Raw genomic sequence first — 6,000 nt, forward strand, 5'->3', positions numbered from 1 at the left:
TCTTCCCACATACCCACTTGCCCTGTATTTTTCTGGCATGCATGGAGCAACACAAGACCCTCACCAGAAGCTGACTAGATGCAACCACTTGATTTTGGACTTCAAGTTTCCGGAATTGTGAGCCAAATAAACCCCTGTGGGAGGCAGAATCCGTCTCCTGCGGGAGGCAAAGCCCGCCTCCCACAATATGGCGCTGATAAGGACTAACCAGCTTTTACACAGCTGATTCATCTTGACTACTAGAAGCTGCAGGAGCCGATTCATCCTCTGATTAGAAGAGAACGGCATGCTTGACACGTGGACAGGTGGAGCACGGATTGGTGGAGAGGACTATAAAGGAGAAGAGAGATGGCACAGTGGTGTGGGTTGGTTGGAGAGTGTGTTGGAGCGTTCTCGGGGAAGTTTGTTGCTTTGTTCTTTCTCATTTCTCTCATTCTTACTTTACTATAGAAAAGACTTGTAAAAAAGGGAACAACAAGCGTCCGGTCCGCTGCGGCTCCTCCGCGTGCGAAGGAGTAGCAAGTGGTGCCGTGACTCGGATCCGGACGTGGGGGAAGAAGCTGGAAAATACTGGAGAGAATAGGAAGAGCCTAGGAAAAAAGCCAGACAGAAAGTGTCGGGGAGAAGCTAGCAAGAACCCAGGCAAAAAGCCGCAGGGGAAGAAAAATAGAAGCTAGGAAAGAAGCATTTACTGGGGACGCCTGGGAGACTTGGTCTTCCACTACGCCCGCCACTCCAACATGTCGCGGACAGTACAGACAGTGGAGTTCTTTGGCTACTCCTTGCCCGCCCACTGGCTACGTCTTCTTCCTCATGCTGGGCACCATCCTCTATTTTTCCCTAAAGTTCATCCGTTTTGGGCTAAATGTGGTTCCTCTCTCGCTCTCTCCCTGCTCCCCACCTCACAGCTTTTCTTCTAAGCGAGGGAAATGAGGGGGGAGGAAATTTCACATTCCTAAGAGCAGTCGCAGAGATGTCCCCCTGGTTTCTACAGCAGTGGAGACAGGTGGGACGGCAATTGTGCACAGCTGGGGAATTGATAGAAGTGCTAAGGCTGTGGCAACTCATTGATCAAGCGCTTCAGGACCCCACAGAAGGGATCGAATTATTGCTTAATGAGGGGAGTGAGTTGCAGGAAGAATCATGGCAGGGCAGCCAGGCAAGCAGCTATTGTAACGAACAAGTGAGAAAAAAATCAAAGAAGGACTTAGCCAGGAAGCTTATGGGGGGGGGGGGGCTGAAGAGGGAACCTTGCCCCCGAGAGAGATGCCAAGAATATATCCTGGCTCTACAAGGCTGGCAAATTCAACCATAAAGGATGAATCGCCACCCCAGTATCGCCCATTAGTACTGCCAAAGTTTCCTTCTGTAAAGAAAAGCCCTTTTTTTCCACATGAGATTGAAGAAGAGTGGGAGGAGGAGGAAGAAGGAATGATGGAGGGAGTAGGAATGCAGGAAGAGATGGAAAGGCCAAGAACTGAAAGCAAGCAAAGGGGAGCTGTTTATAGAAAACCTGCTTGGGAGCAATACCAGGAACCAGACCAGGTGTTCCCTGCAATTCAAGATCAGCAAGGAAATAGGGGTTGGACGCCTCTTGATCACAAATTACTTAAGGAATTGCAACAATCAGTACAACTGTATGGTCCCCATGCAAGTTTTACACAGGCAATCCTTGATAATGTAGGACAGCAAGGCCTGATATCTGAGGATTGGAGGAACTTAGTAAAGGCGGTGTTAGGTGGGGGGTGACTTCCTCTTATGGTTAGCTGCTTATAGAGAATTTGCTCGGGAATATTCAAAGCAGAACTATAGAGCAGGGAATCAAACATGGGATGAGGAAATGTTAAATGGAGAAGGGCGATTTGCCAATCCCGATGATCAGGCCCGACTACCAACAGCTGTCCTTTTACAAGTAAGAGAGATAGCAAGAAGAGCCTGGAAGGTGGTGCCCAGAAAAGGTGAGATAAGACACAGCTTGACTAAGATAGTGCAGGGCTCTACCGAACCTTACACTGATTTCGTGAACAGATTAATGGAAGCAGCGGGAAATATTTTTGAAACTGTGGAGGAAGCTATGTCCTTAGTCAGAAGATTGGCGTATGAACAAGCAAATAAAACATGTCGTGAAGCTCTTAGACCATGGCAGCATAAGGACATCCCTACCTTTTTGAAAATCTGTAGGGATGTCATGGATGATGTGGCTTCTGGATCACATGGTGCAGTAGCAATGACTTGACAATTTAGATGAGATATCAGGGGACGAAAATGCTTTAAATGTGGTAGAGAAGGGCATTTAATGAGAGAATGTAGGGAGAAATTTCCAGCCCAAGATCAGCAGGGCATGGAGAACTCGAGAAGACCAGGCCTTTGCCCACACTGTAGAAGAGGGAACCATTGGATCAGTGAATGTTACTCTAAAATGCATAGGGCAGACAATCCCCTGAGGGTGCCAAATGAGCCAGGCCCCATTAAAAGACCAGGTGTATATGGACAACAGCCAAAAAACGAAATGTTTTTTGCACCCCGGGGCCAAAACAATAGGTGGGTGCCGCGGTCCCAACAATACAGAAACCAAGTATTTGCTGCTCAAGAGTTACAAGCCACCGGGTATTCGGTACTAACACCTCAAATGGGAGCACAAGCCATAGAGGTGAAAGCAGAAACAGTTTTGGCTGGGAAGAAGGGACTTGGAATAATTATAGGAAAGGCAACAAACACTCTAAGAGGTCTAATGGTCATTACTGGGGTTGTCCAATTACCCTTTGATAAGTTAAAGGTGCTGCTACAATCCACAAAGGGCATCGTACAAATTAAGCCGGAGGAACCTGTGGCTCAGATGCTGATTATGACTGGAGCACAGGATGTTTGTGGACCCTAAGGGGAGAAATTTGCAGCCTTATCCATGTCTTTAGCAGATCGACCCCTATGGACCTTAACCATTAGAGGAAAGTCGATTCAGGGCCTGCTAGATATGGGCGCAGATGCAAGTATAATTTCGGAAAATGATTGGCCAAAGTCATGGCCCCTTCAGCCAGGAGATAATACTTTAGTAGGCCTAGGTACAGCCATGACACCATCAAGGAGTGCTCAGGTGCTTCGTTAGGAGGATCAAGAAGGGAACAAGGGAAATGTGCAACCTTAAGTTAGTGCACTCCCCATCACATTATGGGGAAGAGACATTTTGGAACAAATGGGACTGACATCAACCAATGAGGACCAGTTAGAGAGTTCCCCAGGACGGCGTATTATGTATAAAAAGGGGTATCAGGAGAGAGGATTAGGCTCCAGAGGAGAAGGCAGAAGGGACCTAGCCCAGCCCAAAGGCGACTTTAAAAGACAAGACACAGGTTTTTCGTGGGGGCCACTGAGATGCAGCTGCTGCCATTGTCATGGCTGGACAACAAGCCAAAGTGGATACCACAGTGGCCCCTTACCCAGGAAAAGCTGGCTGTGGTAAATGATATAGTGTTACAACAATTAGAGGCAGGCCATTTGCAACCATCAACCTACCCATGGAATACGCCAATATTTGTGATAAAGAAAAAATCGGAGAAATACCAGTTGTTGCATGATTTATGTGCTGTTAATCAGCAGATGCAACCCATGGGGGCATTACAACCCAGACTTCCGGTTCCTACTATGATCCCAAAGTATTAACCATTAATAGTACTCGATCTGAAGGACTGCTTTTTTAGCATACCTTTACATGAACAAGACACTCAGATTTGCTTTCACCGTACCTTCCATTAATCATCAAGCTCCCAACAAAAGATATGAATGGAAAGTGCTTCCCCAAGGTATGACTAACAGTCCTGCCATATGCCAGCTATATGTTGATCAGGCAGTGGAGCCAGTTCGACAACAGTGCCCAGAAGTACAAATTTTACATTACATGGATGACCTGTTAATAACGGCTGAAAGTGAAAGTAACCTTATGGAAGCATATAAGCTGCTGCTATTATATTTGGAAAAAGTTGGGTTACAAGTAGCACCAGAGAAGATACAAAAAAGGGAAGTAGTACAGTACTTAGGACTTAAAGTAACTTCTGAAAAGGTGACCCCATTAGAATTTGAAATTGCAATAGATGGGTTGCAGACGCTTAATGATTTCCAAAAATTATGTGGCAATTTAAATTGGTTGAGGCCCTATTGTAAATTAACCACCAAAGATAAGATGCCATTATTTAATATTTTAGAGGGAGATGCCCAGCTTGATTCCCCTCGTAGGTTGACAAAAGAAGCCCGCTTGACGTTACAGAAAATCGAAAAACAAATTAAAGCAATGCAGATGGAAAGATGTGATTTACAACAAGCCCTAGAAATATTAATTTTTATGGAACAGCTGTATCCCTTTGCAGTCATTTGGCAAGGAGGACCTTTGCTGTTCGTATACCCACATTCACATGCACCGCATGTACTATACACCCAAGGCATTGCAGCGGCTGATTTGATATTAACAGCAATAAAAAAGGCGACAGAAATTGCAGGGAAGACTCCAAAGCGATGTGTAGTTCCCTTTGCTCAAGAGGCAGTAGAAGCCTTTACAAGGGAATGCTGGCAGTGGGCATACATAGTTCTCATTTTACAAATAGAGATTGACAATCACTACCCTCGCCATCCATTTGTTAACTTCTGCACACAGGTTTCAATAAAACGGGTGCAGAAGGTGTGAAGGGATCCAATTCAAGGGGCAGTTACCGTATTTACGGATGGAGCTTGTGGGGAGCAACTCGGACTGGACTAAGTTACTGGAATTAAGACTTATTCTATGCATCTGCTTTCCCACAATATGGCGCTGAGAAGGGAGAAACAGCTTCTACACAGCTGCCTCCAGTTCAACCAATAAACTGTAGGACCTGCTCCTGATTGGAGGAGAGCAGCGTACTCGGCGTGTGGGTAGCAGAGTTGGGATTGGCAGAAGAGGACTATAAAGGAGGAGAGAGACAACATGCACCAGGAACATCTGAAGGAACATCTAGGGGGAACATCTATCTGAAGGAACACCTGTGCAGCCCCCAAGAGAGCCGGCCGGTGGTGTGCCGCTCCCCCGCGGAAGTGGGGAAAGTGGCCAGGGGGAGCCGCCCTTCCACGGAGGTGGAAGGGACGGCAGCCAACCCGGGAAGAACCAGCAGCGAACCCAGGGAGGGCCGAGCAGACGAAAGAACAACGCAGGGTCCTGTGTCGTTCCTCCGTGAAGACGGGGAGCAACAGGAGCTAAAGGCGGAACAGGAGCAGCTATACTTGGCAATCAACGATATTGTTTTAACAGCATCCCCTTCTCCACAACATGCAGAATTAGCCATTATTGCGACAGTGTTACACAGAGAGAGCGCACCCATGAATATTTTGTCTGATAGTGCATATGTGGTGAATGCAGTTCAGATGCTCGCTACACCGTGCCTTATTCTTAAATCCTCCTCAGTGTATTCTTATTTAAGCAAAATTCAGGGGTTATTAAATCAGAGAGAGCATGCTATTTACATAGGCCACATAAGAGCACATTCCAATTTACCCGGCCCACTTACTCGAGGTAACATGATGGCCGATCATTATTCAAGATTCTTGCTTGCATGCACCACTTTGGAACAAGCTAAAGAATATCACTCTAAATGGCATGTTAACACCCACACTTTAAGTTTTAAATTTAATATTCCCTGCAAGCAAGCAGAAGGTATTATTAGGTCCTGCGAAAAGTGTGGTGTTGCCATAGTTCCAAAGATTCCTGCGGGAGCCAATCCCCATGGCCTTAAACCAGGACATATCTGGCAGATGGACGTTACACATATTCCTTCTTTTGGGCGACAAAGCTGTGTTCATGTCACTGTAGATACATATTCAGGCATAGTTATGGCCACAGCTATGAATAAAGAAGGAGTACAACAAGTAATCCAACACTGCTTGCAGGCGTTTGCAGCCTGGGGAGTTCCTCATGTGATCAAAATGGATAATGGCCCAGCGTATACATCAGCTCATTTTGCTGCATTTTTTAAAGATTTGGAA

This window comes from Oryctolagus cuniculus, chromosome 11 (genome assembly GCF_051225735.1).
Source record: "Oryctolagus cuniculus isolate XC-2025 breed Fujian yellow rabbit chromosome 11, ASM5122573v1, whole genome shotgun sequence".
Classification (NCBI taxonomy): Eukaryota; Metazoa; Chordata; class Mammalia; order Lagomorpha; family Leporidae; genus Oryctolagus; species Oryctolagus cuniculus.